Source organism: Melospiza georgiana, chromosome 1 (assembly GCF_028018845.1).
Source record: "Melospiza georgiana isolate bMelGeo1 chromosome 1, bMelGeo1.pri, whole genome shotgun sequence".
In the NCBI taxonomy this organism is placed as follows: Eukaryota; Metazoa; Chordata; class Aves; order Passeriformes; family Passerellidae; genus Melospiza; species Melospiza georgiana.
The window spans coordinates 97833339-97855968 of record NC_080430.1 but is presented as its reverse complement, the minus strand read 5'-3'; positions in this window follow the sequence as shown (position 1 = coordinate 97855968).

The window sequence follows — 22630 nt, the reverse complement described above, 5'->3', positions numbered from 1 at the left end:
TTGTCAGGGTCATCACATTATCACACGAGGATATTTGATCAGAAAATGTTGGTATTATAGTTCCAAATCTTATCTAATTTTCTATCATCGTTAATACCTTTTATTTGTCAAGAAAAAGGTTTTCTGATGATTAATATTCAGAAATAAGTGCTTTCTTTCTCAAAAATTATTATTATTATTTTGTCCATTGTTTCAAATCATCATGCCCATATCATTGTGTACAGGACTCGTGTGTTTTGCATCAAAGGTGCAAACTTTAATTAATTTACTTTCATCAGCCCCACTGGATTTAATGTGTTTAGATTATTAATAAAATTAGAGAAATACTGCAATTCATCCTATATTTCTAGGAAGCTGCAGCTGAAACAAACAATATTTCTGCAGATCAAAAGACTTGAAATTTGCCTTTAGGATTTACACAGACTATTCATTTTGTTCAGATTGAGGTCATATGTGTGATTGCATATTCATTGGCAAAATAGAAAAAAATCTTTGCATGCTACACACTCTTTTTTGGTCTTTCACAAACTAGCAGAATAGTTGAAGCAAGAAAGGACCTCTGAAGGTTTTCTTAACCAAAATCTCTGCCCAAGCAAGGACTTCATGCAAGCTTTTTGTGAAAGGATGAGGTAGAAAGGTTTCTGCAAGACCTATTTGTTAGAAATAGTGTGTAGTTTGCAGAGAAATAGCATAATTGCAAACCAGGTGGCATTTATACATAGGACACAGATATCCCTTAACCCATAGGCCAGCAGCCAGTGTGAAGCACAGGTAAAAGAGCAGTGGCACAGGTTTTGGGGCAGACGTTGTATTTGATGCAAAGAGTAATGGATAAATGAATCTATTATAACAAGATGCAACTTTTAAAAGATAACCAAATATTTCTGTCATGCTGCTGAGATCCTCAACCTGTATTTTACAAAAATATTCATACCGTAACCTCATTTCTGACAAAACAGCAAGGTAAGTCACAATTGTTACTGAGGTGGGAGTTTCTCCCACATATTTCATCCACCAAAAGCCTGAGAATTCATCTTTGTAAATGTTCCAGACACAAATCTTCACCATACAGACAGAAATGAGATTACCTTAGTCCTGATTTAATCTTTTAATCAACCTGAGTCGATTAAAGCTGAAAGATCAGATAGCGACTTCTTACCCTGCCTTCCTACTAACTTCAAGCATTCAGTGCATCGGGTTAAACACTTTGTATCGTTATACACACAATATCCTAAGAGAACCAGGAAGGGCTCAGGTGTTACTAATGCGTACAAGCATGGATGGTGCTGCTGCCCCAGACAATGATGCGTGTCACCTCCTGACCCAGTTCTGGGGGAAGCCTCGGGCATACTGCGAGGAAAGTGCGAAACCCATGAGAAGAAAATTATGATATTTTTCCTCCAGTGAGCAACAACTTGTGTCACGTTTTCTGAGCCAGAGGTGCTAGAATTGTCCTCATTACCCTTTGCTGAAAGTCAAGCACATGAGCCTTCTTTGTATTTAGCAAAATAATTGCAAGGGGTTTAAAGCATTCAAAATATTTCATCGCAGGATAAAAATGAAGTTAGCTTTGCTCTTGTTTTAAATTTGGACATGGGAAAAAAATTAAATTGGCTTCTATTATATCTAAAATAGAGACAATAACACCACAGAAATTAAAATAGTTATGGTTTTCATTTCATATTTTATTTCATAATTGTTGTTTCTATGAAACATTTTAAAACTTAACTATGTTTCCTGGCTATTTCAACATACTCAAGCCATCCTTTTCTTCAAAAACTTTAAAAAACCCTACCACTTTCTCTGTAATAGATGTGATTAATATGACTAGTCACAGATGTCTCCAGTTATATGGAAGGAGTTATATAGGGAGACAAGTCAAGACTCTGCTCTAAAAATCAAATATGGCATTACCAAAGCAGTCTGTAAACATAAGAAATATTGGTGCCTAAGTGGTCCAAATGCTCTAAATAAAACAGGTCTTCACTTTTACTCAGTTTCTCATACTCATTTTTGCATATATTTTTGTGCAATCATGAAATAGAAACCATAAATTATACAAGAAGTACTGTATAAATAAAAAATAGCAGAGGTCTTCCACCCTAGTAAAAATCCAAACAAAACAACAACAAAAAACACTGACGTGCACTCATCCAAGATCATAGATTAAACTAGAATTTCATTTTTTTTTACTCTGACCTTAATGTTTAAACTATTATTCAGCATAGATAAATCAGCTCAGGACTATTTAGAACCAGGTCTTTCTCGGCAGCTATTTCATCTCATCCCATCTCATTAACATCAAAGTTTCATATCTAGGAAAAGAAATTATATAAATATAAGCAATGGTTTTCAAAGATAATGATGATGTCTTTCGTACATATGCTTAGCTTCACAAATCAAAACAAACTTGCAAGTTTTGTAGACTTCCTAAATATATTCTTTTACTCTACTGAGGGAATGCTTAACCTCATTTTCTTTCATACTCTCAGAAGCCATTTGACCATATAAATGCAAATAAAACCTGAAAGTGCTCTGGTCTGGACATGTCTCACCTGACTGAAAGCTGCAAACATATGAAACAAGATTAATAACCCTGGTCATTAATGCTTAGATTTCATTTTCAAAAATTCTCAGTAGTGTATCTGAAATACTTTCAATTAAATCTCTTGTGGTGCAGATTATTTCTAGAGAAAGAAATACTCCTGGCTTTCTAGGGTTTTGTGAAGCAACCAGGTGTTGGGGAGGCTACTTTGTTTTATTTTCTTTTTATGACAAACACTGAATTCACCAATCTCAGGCAATCCAACTCTTTTAACTTGATAATTTTTGCCTTGATTTTATTTGCATTGAGTTCAGCTTTTTGTTTGTTTTGTTTTGTTTTGATTTTTGCATTGCCACAGCAGATTTATATTAGTGAAATATCTTTGTTCTGTATTGAGAATATATATAAAATCAGCTCCTGGCATGTTAATGTTTACTAACTGTGGTTTAAAAAGATTATCTCTATAGAGTGTGCCATGTTACTGTGTCAGTCCACTGTTTCTGGTAATAGATGCCATATTAAATAAGCAAATAAATGAATAAATATGTAAGAACATGTATATTCCAAAAGCCACAGCAACCTAAGGCCACTATATATAGTACTCAATATTTCAAGTGATCATTTCCTTCAAGAAGTATTGTCCTATTTTCGTATTTGTTCATTCAAGAGTATTCAAATAAGCAAATACTGGACTCAAGTAATTCCTTGTCTATTTAAAATGAAGGAATTTAAATATTATCACAAAAAAAAACCCACACTACATTCTTTGTCAAACCTTTAGAATTAAAATAATGATTTCAGAATTATGCTGTTAATGAATGCTAAGTAAACCAAACCCTGTATATAACTCCTTTCACGTACTTGAAAGAGACCTGAAAATTTCCTTGAATTAAATGATACAAAACTAGTTTTTCTTAATTTCACACAAAAGACAACCATACATTTACACTGGTTTTATCCAATGCAGAGCATTTTCAATTACTTTTATTTTTAATTTATAAGCAGTGACTGTCATATGTTTGTGGAAAATATAGTTGTCTGCTTGATTTACAAGGACAAACTACTGCTTTTATTTTACTGCTTTTCAAAAAGTGACTTCCTATTGGCTGCCTCTCTGTTTGTAAGACAGAGAGCATCAATAATATTATTTTATAAAATAAATACACAGAAATATATTTCTGATGTGATAATTTAAAAAGATGAATGTGTTGGAATTGTGAGTTAAAATCATCAAACAAAAATGTGACCAAAACTTTCTCAACTCCTACTCACTACTTCATGCCAGATACCAGCTACCTTCCGTAAAGATTGGAGTTCTGTAATACAACATAGACATCTTTAATTATACAAGGGAATCAAATAAAAGTAAATCCTCAAGGGAAAACTCCAGTGTAATCCAAGAGATAATATAATTACAAAGGAAAGTAAGTTATTAAAAGTGAAGTATTTTGGTAATGAAGAACAATTAAGGAGAAGGCAGATAAACAACTCTCATCTCTGAGGAAACAAATTTATTGATGAAAACAACAGACGGAGCCTATTTCTATATTCATGTTAAAAAAGAAAAAGATTGAAAATAGGTAACTAGATATAGAAATTCCTAGGTATAAGAATACAATATTTTGAGATTATTGGCATTTTGTTTTGATTCTTATTTGTCTTCTTTCTTTTAAGTAAAAAGAGTGTATAGAATTTGCATGCAAATGTATTTGCTTGTCTCCCTCCACCACAGCCTAACAAAACATTCTTGCACAATTTTTTCTGCACTAAGTGGAGAAACAGATGGTCATTTGAAGTCAGAGAGACTGAGCTGATATTCACAACTGCTTCATAAAAGTTCAACCCTCCTAACACTGCCATATAGCATACAGATTAAATTCCAAACAAAAAGTTACTCCTAGAATGGGAGCCAAACCCAGACCAAACCCAGTTTTCTTGTTTCTCTTCATGCTGAACTCTTCCTACACTGGATTTCTTGCAAGCAGATTCCCCCTTAACTTAAGTGGAGTCACATTGACATGAAGTGATATTAGAAGAGCTATCACTACAAATAGTTCATTTACCTTATATCACTGCTCAAAGTCACCAGTTGAATATTTGTTTTTACCTTTAGAATGCACTTCCTAGAATCTGTATATCAGTTCTATGACTAATAAGGTTATTTATCAGAAATTTCCCATGAATTATTTGTTTTGACAATATAAAGCTAACGTTTTCCTTTCAGGTCTACTTTGTAGCTACAGCAAAGGCTCCTTATCCCTTGCTGGTTTGAATTAAGAAAGAAGCAGTAGCTCAAAACCTTTAAGAGTCCTCCATCTGAAGTCACTTAAGCATGAGATTGAATATTTCACCATCAATTATTTGTGATTTAGATCAAACACTTGAGTCCAGAGGCTCTCAGATTCCAGGAGATGCATCCAGGAGATGCGCTCTTATCGGTACACTGATAAGAGCTATCAGTGTACCTTTTACTAATGCATCTGAAAGGCTTCCCTATGCAAATGGTGTGTGACCATTGCAATTGCACCAGCAGCACTTGTTGCTGGGGTCAAATGGTTATTAATAGAACAAGGACAGCTGCACAGCTTCTAGGTCTATAAAACACAAGAAAGGAAGCAAAATACCTCCCAGGCTATCACATTTTTTAACAACCTACAGTAACTGTAACTTATATTTTACAGTTTTTATAAACTAATTGACACCTCTGGCTATTAGATTTTCTCCAAAATAATGATTTGCTTCAGCTTGGCTTTTGAATGCCTTGGTAGACACACTTTTCATTGCAACATTCAGGAAAGGACAAAAAAGATGAAACTTGTGGCAACTTTTGCATTTTCTGATATTCTGCATTAGAAACAAGAAGCCCAATGCTTTAATACAACTAAATCTGTCTAATCCCCTGTTCCCATTACTGATTTGCTGCAAGATTCTGGGAAGAGTTTTATACACTCTACTGTGTCTTAATGTATCCATATATTGACAATAATGATATTTTAATATGGACTTTCCCATGTACATCCCATTCTGATGGGTGTTGTGGCCAGCAGTAGGTTTACAGTTAGGAAGCAGCATCTCCTTTTCTGTGATGGCTACAAATGTGCTGGAAATCACTTGACATCTTGTATTCCCACAAAGAACACACAGCTTTCTATTGTGCTGAATACAATAGGTACTGGAATCAAAATCACTTACTCTCCTAGATAAGTCTTTCCTTCTTTACTGCTGCACAAAGTTTTGCTAATCTGTCTGACATCCACTTCCATGAGGATGTTCTTCACAAGATTTTTATGCCATAAAAGCATCAATTCAGTAACCTCTCTGTAGCATAATGCATATTTCATATGAATTTCAAGCTGTTTGAGAAATTAATATTTAAGATCATCGGATTAAATGTTCCATGTGAAAACTGAAAAGTTAAAAGGTTGCTGATTTTGAACTTTCATCAAACAAATAGTTTTGGGTAGAATAAAAAAAAAAATAAAAAAACGTTTTTTCTTTTGCAAAATTTTGATCCAAAACCTGCCTTAGATGTTAATCACGTTCAAAATGAATGCACCAGAAGGCCCGCCTCAAAATCTAAAAGAGAGGGAAAGTGGACTACAGTTTTAAAACAAACATGTGATTCTTTTGCATTTTCTGAATGATTTCCACTTAAGGAAGGAACATTTTAAGGAATAGAGGGAAGTAAAAACAAAACAAAATTTAAAAACCCCAAAAAACAAAACAAAACAAACAAAAAAAGCCACAATGCAATCAAAAAAATTCCAAAGCTAGAATCATTAGGAGAAAACCCACAGTAATTAATGAAATGTCACTGAAGCCAAATTTGACACTGAAAACATGAAGATGTTAGCTTCTGGTCAAAGAATTATAGTGTTTCCAAACCAAAATCTACTTTGATTTTCTTCTGTCTAACTGTACTTTCAGAAATTCAACTTCCTCAGGATTCTCAATTTCTTTTTTGTTGTAAATAGCAGCCAATAAACCAAACAATTTTCAAACTCCTCAGTACCTGGGCATCTATTTTCTTGCCATTTTAAATCTCAACAGTGGAGACAAATGTCATAATATTGAATATTTCCCTTTTACTGAGCAGAAAACAGTTTCTAGCTTTTTCCTCTTCCCCTACCACCCTGCCCATTCTCCCCTACCTGTTTTTCTTTCCCCCTTCTGTAGACCTGTATTTGTTATAAACCCCCTCTTATATATTATCTTCCTCAGTCTGATAAGTCCTGTATTATCACCCTGTTAATGCCCTGAGCCATGTTTTTCCCTCCCAGGTGGAGTCCCTACCCAAATTTTCTAAGACTCAAAGTCTTAGAAAATTTGACCATTATATCCCTGATAGATACAATTATTCAAATTAGTGCTAGTGTTAAATGGAAAACTCACAATGCTGCACTTACTGCCAGAAATTTCCCAGAAGATCATGGACATTTATGGACTGAATCTATATTTGACTCAAACTTGGGTACCTGATTTGTAACAATGGAATATTTCTCAGAAACTTTACATTTATGTGAGAAATGCTGTTATCCACACTTCTGTAACTCAATAAAAGTAGCTATGCATCTACTTCAACCTTTCCAAAACTTATAGTGACCATGTCTCCATGTGTTTCTCTGCCTGAATGGCAGAACTTCAATACTTAAAGACTCCCAATCTGCAGAAACTACATTAGACTGGAGCTGCAGAGGGAAGCATGAACTGAAGCTGGTAGCAGACTTCATTTAGAATTTCACAATAAAAGCCTCTTCTTTCCTGCTACTGTAAAATACTTAGATTCAGAGATTTAATGTAGAGCAGTAAAGGTTCCAAAAGTCCCTATAAATGTTCCTGCCAATTAAAAAAAAAAAAAAAGCCATAATTAAATTGTCTCTCAATCTAGATATTTGGAAAATTGGCATGTCTGAAATTGGAACATTGAATTAATCTAATTATATCCTCTATGCATAGCTTCAGAGTTTCAAAGTACTGCTGTACTCCATTCCGTTATTTCAGGATTTACCGCACTGAAAATGTGACAATAAAGCAAGTGAAGTTTTGGCAAATCTAATTCAGATAATGTGAAATCGGTGTTAAAAAGGGAGACATGAACATCCATTACTTTCTTAGTAACTTTGCCATACGCTTTCAGTTCCTGCATACATACACACACACATGCACATATATATATATATATATGTATATATTCAACAAAAGATCAAGAGTTAATCTGATTGTCTGAATATTTTTAAATGTTGCTTTCTATAAAAAGGGAGTAACTGTTTGTATGCAAAGAAACAAACAAACCCCTACCCTACACTATTTACCTTCTTGAAGCCAGGTACAAGAGCTAAACTGACCAGAAAGCAGGGCAATGTGGGGGCTGGGGTAGGTTACAAAACATATGCCTGATAAAAATTTTTTACTCTGAAGCAGCTGCTTTCAGATACATGTGGTATATGAAAATTCCAGTCATTTGATCTCCAGGATCTCATTAAAATGCAACTTTGGATGTTAAAAAAAAGATGAAAAAATAAAGGTTTTCCCATTACTGAAATTCTTACTTGCCCTTAGAAGAAAATTCACAGTACATTTTTGAAGTGGTACCTCATTTAGGAAATTTCAAGCTACAAAGAGTAGATTAGAGTTATTTAATTATAGTTGCTCAGGAAACTGTCTAAACCACAAGAATAGTAGTTAGTATAAACCAGATTAAATCCATCTGTCTGAAAATTTTCCTCTTGAGCTTGACTTTCACTGTACAAGTAGTCAAAATTACCTTACCAAATAAAACTGGCTGTCAAGTGTCATTACAGACATAATCTTAACAAATTCATTTCTTCTCATTGATCTTCCTTTTGTGTACTGTTTTGAAAAAATTAAACCTATGATTTAAAAAAAACAACCAACCAGACAAACAACCCAGTCTTTTATATCTTTCTTAAAATAAAGGAGCTATAATTTTCACAGAAGCTCTTTCTATAGCGTAATTCTTGAAAAAGGAAAATGGCAGACACTATGCTACTACATGTCATTCATTAAAAAATCCAGAATTATGCTGTAAAGAATTCTTTTCAATTATGATTTTATAGAACAGAGGTTGCCATGAGAGAGATTCATTCAGTGGTAAAGATCCAAGACAGATATGGCACATCTAAACAAAAAGCATCAGCTATATGATAAGTAAACTAAATGAACATCATCTATTGTCATTCCAAGGGCTGCATTGGTATCTAAGAAACAATAAAGTGACAATAATTTTAAGTATGTAGTTTTTCTACTCTTTAATGTCTTTTTAAAGTTTTTAATATTTTTCAAGTTATTAATCTTTAGATAAAAACTCCAACACACTCTTGATTTGTACTAATATTATAACAGAGGGAATTTAATCAGAGAGAAACAATCAAGCACAGAAGCCTAAATGGCAAAGAAGCTTACTTAGCTGCCTGTGGTATTGCCTGTTTCTGGTGCTTTAATTTAGTGGAAATAGAGATCACATGTTAAATCAATTGAGAGAAAAAAATAATGACACTGGTTAATAGACATGCATTTAGTAGATATCAAAGTGCAAATCTGGGGACTTCTGACTGAATTAACTTAAAGGCTTCTCTGCACTTTCCTTGTAGACATAAAGCATAACACCAAAAAATACTATGAAATGGCCTCTTCCAGTCCAACATTTGCAAATGTCTTGGAAGTAACAGAGAAATTCCAGAAAATAGAAAACAACAGAAGTAGCATAAGCTGGGATATTTTTTGCTCTTTGTGTCTATGAATCTCATGAAGTAAGACTCAAAGCTATGCTAAGTGGAGTCTGGAAGTTGTTCACCATTCCTGAACTGTGTTTTGTCAACAATATTCTCAGTTAGCCTATGATTCAGTCAACAAGTGATAAAAAAAATACTATGAACTCTTACAATGAAGTAGATATTTTTCCCAATGAAAATGAAAGAAAAAATCATACAGAAAAATTAAAATATTCAGTACATTACATTAAAATATTATTATGGGCCATCTCTCTTTAGTACTCTAAATAAAAATTTTCAGCCAGTGGAAGATTTTTATCGTCAGTAAAAATCATAGATAGTGACACTTCGGAAATTATTTCTGCCTCCTCTGGAAAGCTAATCACTTTGCTTCATCTTTTAGTTTTGTGTCCATCCCCAATCTTCATGTTTTCAAGGACCATTGTCTTGTATTAGGCCTTGTATATTTAAGACTGATTGTGGCAACACTGGTTTCAGACTAATTCCTAATCCGTGTTTATCACTTGTAAAATGACTGCATGTATGTACAAATAAGAGCTTGTAAGAGAGAAAATATTTCCAGGGATATGAAGAGCAGAAGTTCATCACTGAACCTATATGGGGTTTCAGGACTTCTTTCCACTTCTGCATATTGCCAAACTGACCCATATCCAATAAAGTCTGCCTCTGTGTGTGGAGAGATGAGGACTGTGCTCTGGTGAATCCGTTCCTACTCACATACTTTCACCACTGAAAATTTGATTTTAAAGCAGGCTAAGAGAGAGGCAAGGAAGTTATGAGCTCAACCCAAGTTCCAGTGAGTGGTTTTGCTGACAACAGAGAACTCTGGCTTATATCATTAAATGAATCCATATATACATATATATGTGTGCATATATATATACACACACACACACACACACACGCACACATATATATATATATTTAGCTGGAGATATTGTACTGAAAAATTATTATTTTTTTAAGCAGCACATGTTCTGTCTGCAGCTGAATAGAGAAATCTGAAAATGATGGTATGATGTGCAGCCGTGCCACAAATTTTTTGTCTGATTGGTTGTTGCTCTGGTCCTCAACATTAGAAGAAAAAAACTAAATTATTTGGGCAATCATTATTGTTACTTTTACGGTGGATGTCAGCAGGACATGCTTTGAATTAAATTAAATTATTTTGCTTTTTGTAAAATAGCTAGAGATGATTTGCAGTGTTTAGGAAAAACCTAAAAAACATCCATTATATGTGTCCCTACAAAGCATCCCTTATATGTGCCACCATCCTGAATATTTTTTCCTTGTTTTCACTTGGAAAATGATTTAGTTTAAATTAATTTTTGTGTTTTAGGATTTTTTTAGTGTTTTGGTTTGCTTTTCTTCCCACTATTGACATGTCCCATCTCAAAAACATTACTTAACCTGCCCTGTATCACAAATCAAGATGGAAAACATTATTTATATTTATCCATGCAATTATCTAATACCACTACACTAGTAAAATGAGCAGGTTTCTATTATTCTATTTTGGGAACAAAATAATACATTTACGGTGGAAGATGGGGGGTTGGTTCCTAGTGGTGGTTTGGGTTTTTTTTACGATTGTGGGATATTTTCCTAGGTATGAAACTGGGAAAAAATAAGACTGAAAGAACAATTTGGGAATTCACAGAGCTAGATTTTGACTGAGTATGTTAGGGAAGATGTAGGGATATATGGTGGGGGTTTTTGTTTGTTTATTTGTTTTGTTTTTTTTTTTTTTCCTTGGTGGTGGTGGTGAGTTTAGACTTTTAGCTATTACTGTAAATGTAGATTGTTCCTGGGAATATTAGATTTTAACTACTGTTGGCAGTCTTATCTTTTCCCAAACAAGGCAAAAACCATGTCATACATAACTAATTCTATGCACAAACCATAAAAGCTCCCTGAGAATTAGCACCAGGAGGAAGAAAATAAAAATCACACTATGATTTGCTTAAAATGTTTCCAGTCAAGATGGTCTTATCACTGACCTTTCAAGAGCTCTGTTCTCAATTGTTTACTGCATTTTAAGCTAAGACATAAAGAAAAAAATCCTCTTAGTACATTTTTCCCCCTAGTATTAGTTCACAGTATCAAGGTTTGCAAGACCAAGCTTTGCACATAGAACAAATAGTTAAATATATAAACTCAGAGCTCAGAGAAGTGTATTTATTTAACTTCTTCATTCTTTTTTGTGTTTATTTCAATGACTTGCATGAATTATTCAGTATGCTTTAGGGTAGCCTAGAGAAAACGTTTTCTTTTAAGAGGCTTATTTCTCAGACATTCTTTTAAGTGAGTTAGATGGCAACAAAGTTTTAGAAACTATGTCTATAAATATGGAATCATTTTTTTTTTAAACTAACTCGTTCAAAAGTAAGCAATACTGTATTAATACGAAAAGACAATCAGAACTCTTGACCCAAACTCTTTCTTTTTTTAATTGTCTCATCAGAATTCACTTCAGTCAAAGATTATTTTCATGTCTAAAATCAATTTCTGAGGGAGCACTGATGGTGACTACAATACAGCACAATGGCTTCAATTTATGCCAAGCATTGTATTGGCCAACAAAACTCTCCAGCAGTAAGCAACCCTTGTTGCTTACTCTGAAATTCACCTTGGCATGCAGTTCATATTTGTATCCCTTTTGTTCAGGAAAAGAAAAAGATATCCAAGAATTTAAAGTGTTGTCCAACAACACTTACAAACTATAATTGAGTGTGCAAACAAAAGTGAGAATATTTTAAGCATTTTCAATTTTTTCTCTCATAACTCACAATCATGGCACATTTCTACTTTGTTGCCTAACAAATATACACTTTCACATTTCAAACATATGTCTTATTACTTTTATATATCTGAAATCCTGTCAATCTAAAACATGAGAAGTGAGAATTCAAAGTGATTACCTCTACAAAGAAAAGCAATCATATATTTTCACTTTAGAGCTTGTCTCTTGAAAGGCAATTTTGGTATTGATCTGAGAAAGACTTACCCCAGAAAAGCCTTCTTCATGCAAGATACTAGTGAAGTTTCAGGGTTTAACTAATTCCATTATGATCTTGGCTTTTTAAAACCCATGAAGTCTTGATTCAGGTTTGGCTAATCAAGGTCTTTTTGCTTACCTCTTATTTTATCTGGCAAAACTCGTAGTTTAGAGTCTCTCTGACACATTACCAAACAGGTTTGACAAAACAATTAAAATTCTCCTTCAAATATATAATAGTACTGTGGAAAACCAGAGCCAATGTCATCTGTGCCTTTAGTTTTTTATTTATCAAGAAAAGTATGGGCTGAACAGGCATTACTTTCTCCCAGAGCTGCTTTCTACAGGACATACCTACAAGTTCATTTTCTCATGTCAAAGGACAGGAAAAATCACATTCAGTGTGAACTAAATGTACAGCCATTTGCTGCTGGCCCAGATCCAGGGACAGAAGAGCTTCAAGTCCACCCTTGAAAAAACTAAGAAAGATCCTGGTCTTTGTGACACACTGGGCAGCAAAGGGAAACTTTTGCTGGAACAAATTTAAACCCTTTGGCAAAATCTTGAAGCTGTGGCTTCATTTTTAAGAATTCATTTGTCTCAACATGAAATTGACCTATTTTTATGACACTTTTTTCTGTAGCTGACTTATTCAGATTTTTTTCTCTTGTTTGCTTGCAATTGATGCTTATCTCAGTTCTTCACTTCTGATAGTGTCTAATAAATTCTACCAAAGCAGGCTGTTTCTAGATATTGTGGTATGCCTAAGTCTCAGTTCTATCAAAATATTAAACATTCTGCATGAATACGTAAAACTGTCACATATCAAGATACAAACTAACATAATTATCCTTAATTCAAGTTAAACACAGAGGTCTTCATAAACCTTATGTAAATAGCAGAATATTAACTTATAAGGACTAATTTTAGATAGCTGAACATAGGGAATTTGTATCTTATGGGTTAGCAATATGTATTTCGTAATCATCACAAATATTACCATAATAATTTTTGTGCTATTTACTTTTATCTAAGCCCACATTCAATAGATGTCTCTGCCTTAAAAGTATTGTCATCTGAGTTTTTATTTCATAAAACCCCCAGACAAAAATCTAACTGCACTGAAACTTCGTAAATAAAATGCTCTCCTCTGCTCTAAGACTCTTAGAGACAAATACAAGAGGCTTGACTCCACAAAAATGAGATAATTTTTCTACTGTCACCATAATGCATGAAGTCTTTGCACATTAAGGTCACAGTTCTTAAACAAGATTTGCAAGTTGCAAATGTCTAGTTATGAATTTATGAACTGAAAATGTGCAGTCATAAAATTTACCAGTCCCACAGCTCAACATTTACAATGTATGAATCAGAGGAGATTTATGAAGTTGTATGGTAGTCTTGAGCAGGTGATATCAATGGCCAACCTCATGGAATGTTGAAATTTTTTTAATATACTTCAAAAAGGTGTATAATTCAGTGAAGAAGGATATAAGAGTGTTTTCAAGTAACTTAGGAGGCAAACACAGGCCCAGGTGTATCTTATTATCATGACCAAAACATGACCAAACATTTTGAAGAGGAGCTCTATTTTCCTCTAAAGCATAGCCTCAAGTAATCAGGTTCCTGGTGAGATCACTGACTTTAACAACCAGTGGTTGTAATGGTTCATACAGCTTGCCAGCTGACTAAGTGCTCAGAGTGAAATGGACTTTGTCTCTTCCACCATAACACTCCCTCAAGGCAGTTAGTCCATCAGATTCACCACACGAAACAATCGATAAAAGTGCACTTTCAATCTTTCCTGCTTCCCAGTCTTACTAAGGTCATGAAATCTCTATTGCCAATCAATTAATTCTTATTAATAGTGACTCCCTGACATCACAATAATTTTCCATGTAGTGCCTCAGGAGAAGAGTTTCCAACACCAGACAAGACACTGTTCTTCAGAAAACTGAACTGCTCTTGGACATTGCTCTTGGAAATGTCCAAAGGAAAAATATGCGGCAATAAAACCTGTTTTAGCTTTGTCTTGTTTTCAAAATAGCTGGCCATGCAATTGTAGAACTACTTTAACACCTTGGGACCTCACCATGGTGTCTGATTTTGTGTCTGCATTGTTGTATTTTCATTTTAGAAGCACTTTCAAGGTATTGTAACACTAAAACATAGAAGTTAAAATAGTTCACATACTTTGATATCCACCATTTGAATACTATGAAGCTTTTGAATTTCTTAATGCATATATGTTCATAACTGTAATGCAAAGCAAGAGGCATATTTTGAACAACTTTAAAAGATTTTTTTCCAATTTCGTATATTTCTGCTAGTAATATGCAAAATTTCATACAAAGAGATATTTTGTATGAGCATATGAAGTGCATTTATGATTGTGCTTTCCCAGGACTCCTTTCTGAGGGGTAGCATGATAACAGAAAAATCCTCAATTTTTGATAGATTCCTCTTTTATGTCCACAAGAGTGAAAGTATTTTTGAAGTTATAATACATGAAGTCTCCATCTTCCTTAGGCCAAAATATTTATGTCTTTCCTTCAAAAATACATCAGTTCTTGTCAGTCTTTCAAGAATACCTTGTAGCTTGTACCACTACAGTGTTTCTCATTACTAGTCAAAGTACTCATCAATTTTGCTTTTTCATACTGCTTGCTCTAAAAGTGGCTAAGTAAATAATTTCTTTTTTCAATGTTTCTTGACTGCTAATAACACTGGGCAAGATACTTTCATTTCAGTTTCACACAGATACTTTCTGCAGCTTCAATTTATACGAATTTGCCTTAGTCTATAGCTTTATTCATTCGTTCGAACCTCAGAACTTAAAGTAATGACCATTTGAATGAAAAAATTTCTCTCCTTTTTCACATCAAAACTATGCAAATTGATGAACAGAACTTTTTTATTTCTCACTGGGGAACAACTGCTCTGTTTATTTTCTGCTTCTTCCCCTCCTACTCACTTAACCATTTCTCATTTCATTAACATTGGTTTATGTAGCAGAATCTTGTAATATGGTCATGATTTTCAATAGGTGTTCATGTATATAAAGGTGAATTAAACTGGGTCATGAAAAGTACCTGTCATTAAATTCATAACAAGTGAAGAGATTTCAAGTGTTCTAAGGATTTTGACATGGGAGATTTGAAAGAAAAACCTCATTCAGCAAACAAGACAGAAAGCAGCTCTCAGGCACTCACTAGAATACAATGAGTTCTTGACACATGGCTCTTCAAGACACTCTAGAGTCATTAATTTAACTTTCCACAATTTCAATGTTCAAAAATTATATCAACAATATAAACCACAACTGTCATCTTTGTAAACTCTTAAATCTTTGTTCTTTTTGAAGAACTGAAATGTCAGAGGTAGGATTCAGAAAAATCTATTGCTTCCCAGACATTCTGCTTTTCTTTTTAACATCATGATAGTATATGGTTATATATGTTAGGAAAAAAAAAAGTCCCAGTACTTTGGACAGCAGCCTAAGTAATATTTGAAATAATATATTTTAATAAATATTTTGATATAAATATTTTTATGAAGTAACATTATGTTTTAAAAACATCTTCTGGTATTCTGGGTTTCAAATGCATTTTCTTTTTTCTGTTTTAATCCTATTTCCAAATAAAGACATTTTCCCAACATAACTAAATCTTTCCTCCAACTCCACTCTGAATACCAAATACCCTGTTCCTGCATCTTTCCCTGAATTGGATCCTACTGGTCAGTAGGATCAGAAATAAAATAGGAAAAAAAAACCAACCCAAACCAAAACCCCAAAACAAATCCTTTGTTGCTCTCTTCTCCCCTCCCTTTCATCTCACATTTCCTCCCTCTATTATTTCACATAATGATCTATTGAGCTACTTTTGTTTTATAAGCCCTCTACGCTCCTCTGTACTCCCAGTGCATTCCTGGATTCCTTTGTACCTCCACTATTATTCTCCTTTCCTTTTCAAACTGATGTCCCTTTCTGTTGTCAAAGTGCAAGTGTCTCTCTGTGTCTTGTACCATCCCTTCCTCAAATCTGTCCTTAGTTCTCTAAACTTCCCTTTCAAATTTTGCTAGCCACGCTTTTCCAAGCCACCACCTCTTGAACTAGTGAAGACCCTCTTCTGTTCAGTTTTCAATCCTCTCTTTTTCCCTACATGGGAGCTATTCTTAGCTACTCAATACAGAGGAAAAACTCCTCAGTGCACATGGCTTAAAACAAATCAGGATTGATGTAATTTATTGATTTATTATTGATATGTAATTAACCAGCAATCAGTAAGCTATGCACACAAGATCAGTGTCTGTGATAAAACTGTTAAACCACAACAAGAACACAATTCACAAAGTGTCATTACATGTTTAAATGTTGTAGATGTTTATTAGCATTCTTTCATGATTAATACTGAATTGGTCTCACCATGTACACAAACACATCCACATATACACTTGGTGCAGGTTTGCATGCCTGCCTCCCACACTCTGGGCCAAAGATGTGCATGCCCTCATCTGCAGACCCCTCGTGAGAGATGTGAGTGCTGCAGCTCTGCCTAATGACACCTTCACCCGTGACTTCCCTTTGGGGACAAAGACTTTCTCACATACAGTGTGTCCCTACTTCCTACCCATCTCTCATTCTCTATGCTGTGTCTTTTTGTTTTTAAATCAGCCCATGACATTACACTTCCTGATCACTTATTCCAAATCCCTGCACACTTTGTCATAATGTTTCTGTTTTTTAAGGGAAAGTACCTATAAACATCCACTGAGTGACTCAACATCAATTTTTTTTCTCCTCTTAGTAGGCTGCTTTCTTGTGACAGCTGAGAAAAAGTTAACAAAGCTTTTGATAAGCTGAGATCATCCTGCTGATCAATGCATTCTCACAATCTCCTTTCACTTCTTTTGTTGATATCCTGTTTCCTTACTTTTATGTTATATTTGTAAGTTTTATGTGTGCGAGAAGGAAAATGGTGTTGCTGTGTTCATGCAGTGTAAAAACAGCATTATTTTTCTCCATGTTTTGAAGTTCAAGTTATACAGTAATATAAATTGCAATATTTCATGAAAAACACCATCCATTGAATGAGTGTGTTTTCAGGGAGTGCTCCATGATATAAGGGAATTGTGTGCTCTAATAAAGTATCCTTCAGAAAAGAATACAACCATCCCAAAAGTCACACAAAGGATCCAAACACGAATAAAACGCCAAACAATTATCAAGGAGCTGGTGTCCTTACTCACAGAAACATGTATCTCAGAAACAAATAGCATAAATCTATCACTGCCTTCAGTCAACACTGTGGAAAATAGTAACAGATGTTAGATTATTTTAAAAAAATCTAAGTGTATGATGGATGTCTCTGATTTAGCAGATGAGCATTAAAGGCTCAAGTTGTCTGTGAAGTTTCAAATATCCTAATTATATTTTTCTTTATTAATCATTTTTCAGTTTGCATACAAGAGTATTTAAAATAGAAAAAAAAAAAACAACTCAGTGTAGAAAAAGGTGAAATGCCAGCCAGGTAGCAAGAGAACACTGATTTTATTTTGAGAAATGGCTTCTTTCTTTTTCTTTTCAGGAGAATGATGTTATCTTGAATCTTTCAAAGCACGTGATAAAAACCTGCCAAAGATGATAATGACAGCCCCTGCACTCACAGAGTCACCATTCAATTAGAAGAAGGGTCCTTACATGATGCTCTATGTGCCATCATAAAACCATGACACCTACGATCTCATAATGAGCAGCATACTCTGCTTTCTTCTATCCCTTGGGTCTCCCACTTGCTCAGTAGCCATAATCCCTTCTTACTTCTCCAGACACACTGCAGGCACCAATTGGAGCTGTTAGGGACAGATCCAGCTGCACTGCACAGCAGAATATTTTCCATGGAGCCAGAAACATGTGAGAAGACCTGTAATCACCTTAACTTATTCAAGTAGCTCTTTGTTCTTCCTTTCAAGTAGTATAAAGCATATAAAGTAGAAAGTATAAAGCTCTAGAATCCACATGTTTTTGTTTGCCTTATAGTGAAGGTTCAGACACAGTTTCAGAATAAAAGGAATAGTAAAACAAGAATTGTTTAAAGACTTTCCATTGCAATTTTAATTAAAAATAAGGGTTCACACTTACAGTACCTTTTAATAATGAAAATTTTAAAACTCAGGATTTTGCTAAAATTTCCCATATTCATCTTTTAAGAAATATGCGTACAAATTTTAGTGATGTGAAAGCACTGAGGTGGCCGGCAAAGGCTGTTTACTGAGCTTCCTCTGATACTTAGGATACTCTGATTATTTAGGACAATCGTGGTAGGGATGGTTGTGTACATGCTGCATAGTTTGATACCTCAAAGCCCACATTGAGGGAGGGTCAAATCCAGGTCAAGGACTCCTTGTCCTTGTATATATTGTCAGAAAGTAGTCTCAGAAGAGAGTCTTTATAATGGAAAAACAATGCAGAAGATTTTCTTGTTGTAGTAGTCATTAAACACAGTGGCGAAATGAGGAAGACTTTCCCTTAAAAGAGTTCCCTCATTTAGAAATGAAGTAAAAATTGATCAAAACTGCAGTAATTGTTTTGTTGGAGAGAGGAAAAGGCTAGAATTGTAAGCACTCCAATTTCACGGCAAATGCAATTCACTCCTTTAAGACTGTCACTACTGATGCACTGACCCGTGAGCAATAAGAATCACACTCTGATTTTGTTGAGACTAAAAAACCTTTTACATGTTGGTGTCTGCTATCCATACATATTTATCATTTCTTCACACAAAACAGAATTCCCAAACCTTCCATAAACCTTCCAAACTTATGAGACCTGTGTGCCCTTCACAGCACTACTGTATGGATTAGATCAAGACATTCAAATTAATTTTCTAGATCTTGGCTTCTACTGTTGAGAAACAAAACAGCTTCTATCTGCAAGAATCACTTTACTGATATACATTTCCAAAATTATTTTTAGGTATGTGGACCCCTGGTCCTTGAGGCTATAAAATTTTCTTTACTGTTTGGGAGCTTTGCTTTCTCACTATAATGCTCTATTTAACTTTCCCATGTGGAAAAAAATGTCAGTATGTTTCCAAGCCCATTAGGTGAGACTGGGTTTCTGGTGCCCAGGCATAAAAGGCACACATTTTTGCCATCATTTGCTAAAAGCTAAATAAATTTGAGATTTTCACAAATTCAATGCAATGCAGACTGCGAATGTAATTAAATTGTTGTGATGTGTCATTTCTATAGATTGAACTGAGAGCTGTAACTAGATTAATGACATGACTTGCCCACACTGCCTGCAATGAGTTATACTACTCTAAATAATTACAAGAATTAGGCTCTAACACAGACTATATATAAAATATATTGGCTCTGACCAGATAAAGTCAAATGAATAGATTTACACCAAATATACCCATGAAGTGAAAGTTCCTTGCAATGTAAATTACATGAGTGTGACAGTGGTCACAAGGGTCTTCAGGGTGAGAGAGAGAGGCGAGAATGTTGACCTCATGTTCAGAAGGCTTGATTTATTATTTTATGACATATATTACATTATGACTATACTAAGAATAAATAGAAGGAAAAGTTCTCAGAAGGCTAGCTAAGCTAAGAATAGAAAAGAATGAATAACAAAGATCTCACGGCAGAGAGTGAGAGCAGCTCTGCCGTGAGTGGTCAGTAAATCCAAACATCCACAGGAGACCAATCAGATCCACCTGTTGCATTCCACAGCAGCAGATAACCATTGCTTACATTTTGTTGCTGAGGCCACATCTTCTCAGAAAGGGGAAAAATCCTAAAGAAAGGATTTTTAGGAAACGATGTCTGTGACACATGAGAAGTAAACTGACTCTGCACAGTACAACGCAATCACAGATTATCTCAGTGAGGTGATCTGGTACAATCTACTGTATTTTAACCTTGTATAAACTTATATAACCTCATCTGTTTAAACAATGGACGTGCCACTCTGCTTTAACATGATTCTCCAGAGAATAATGCAAACAGGAAATGCCTAGTTTGCCAAGAAAATTCCCCATTTGCTTTTGGTCCCTCAGTGTTGGGTTCTCAGAGGACAGTAGGGCTCAGCCATGATGTGGTATGGCTAAAGTCTCCTTTGGACAGGGTTAGACTTTACCACAGCGGGTACTAATTTTCCTTTCCTTTATCCTGGAACCCAGATATGGCACAGACAGGAAGCTAGAGTGAGATTGTGGGGTACTGCTTGGATCACTGGGAGTACTAGATAATTAAAGCCTAGCTAAAATGACCTTTGGGTTTCCCACCAAGGAACAAGAATGGGTTAAAACTTGGGGTTTTTTCTCATGGATGCATGCTTAGTACCAAGTTAAATCTCTTTTCTAATTCCCCGCAAGGAAGATTTTGAAAGCATATATACATGCAACCAACTTCTCCCAAAAGTAAGGAGAATGATAGAAAATGGCACTCAGAAAAAAGGCTGCAAACAGGAAAGAGGAAAAGTAAATAAGAACTTTGTGAATATTAAAGCTGAATTTAAGCTTATAAAAAACATGAAGTGACATGACCTGCTTTAGTTAAGATCCCAGAATATCACAGCAGTTTCATGAGAAAATCAGGGAGCTTGTCTACAAATTCTTCCATAATCCTGAAAGCAGACCAGGCTTCCTCACACATCTATAGCTAAATGATTTTACAAGGTTAGGAATCAAATGTTCCATACCCACCTACATGTTCTTAACCATGCTAGTCTTTTCAAACACAGCATGCAGAGGCTCACATAACTCTAGTATCATTGTTATTCCTTGTAAAAGACAATGTTACTTAGCTACTTTGCTAATGATTAAATTACATATGCATACACAAAATGGAAAATAGAATAAATGAATTTATTATGTAAAATAAATATTCAGTTTTCATTTCAACTATGAGAAAATGCCTAACAAAAAACGGGAAAAGAGGCTGACAGATTGGGAGAGAAGGAAATATAGTGCTGATGCTAGAGATGTTCATACTGTTATCTGCAAAAGAAATAAATAAATGTGGGCCTTGGCAATAACAACAAAAAAGTGCCAAAAAAAAAATAGACAGAATAGGCTTCCAGATATGGAAGCTGTGTGAAACTCATTTAGCCTGTCTCTGTCACCAACCCCACACCATGGTGTAATAAAAAGCCTAAAACACAGGTATAAATCACAGAAAGGAAAGCTGTCAACTGTGATATTGTTAAGATAAGCATAAGCCAAGACAAAACTGAATTATGCCTAGACACTTAGACTAAAGCTTTTCCATGTGTCAAAGAACAGCCCACATTAGAAAAAGGATGCTTTCAAAATGAGGAGAGAAAAAAAGTCAAATTAGGTTCAGGAGGATTTTTGAGCTGCATAAAAACTGAGGCTACATATCAAGTATTTTCTTTGGTTTACAATTTTATATCACTGTTATACTTGGGCAACCTACAATTTACATGCATACTTATCCCATGGATCTATCATATTTCTCCCTAAAGGCAGAAAATCTAAACTTTGTCCATTTCTTCAGTAACTCTTGGTTGGTAGTGCTTTATTTATATATTACTGTTTACTTTCTATTTCTTCTTTTTCTGTTATATCTATTTTGCTAACCATGCAATTAGTTTATCACAATTAGATTTCTCACTATTATCTACTGATCAGCTTCTTATTGCTGTTGCAAGAAACAAAGGACAAGTAATAGAAACAGAACTACAAAGGCTGTACTATGGGAGTCATCTCTCCATAGTAAGAGTTCACCTGACCCACCCTGACTGTACTTCAGGCAAAATTCATAAGTGGGAAAGCTAAAGATACTAAGGGTATATTCAAAGCAAGCTTTGTTACATCATCAGTATTCAGAAACAGGGAGACTGCCACTACCAATTACCCCAACTAATTTTCAAGAAGGAATGAACTTCAAGCGACAAGGATCTTGCATTTATGTTGTATCAGTTCTGATCCTAATATCATCACAAAGTACTAAGATGATTTATATGTCTCAGTTTCTTTTTTTTTTAACTATATTAAGTAAATATAGTCATAGTCATATTACTTCACAGAGGTTTTAAAAGGCTAAATTCAGGAAAGTGAGAACTTGAGTAGTATGATGTTCAAGAAACATAATAAGCAATTTCCTGGTAAGAATTCTATCTCCTGCAAGAAGAAGAATCAAAACAACCAGTAGCAATAATAAGAAACATGCAATGAAATCTATTAATATCATAACTATATGTAGTGAGCAGTGCTGTTTAGTGGAACTTCAGATTCTAGCTCCATTTCAGGAAAGTTAATTTCTTTTTTTGGAATCAAACAGTCCAAGCAAGCAGGAACA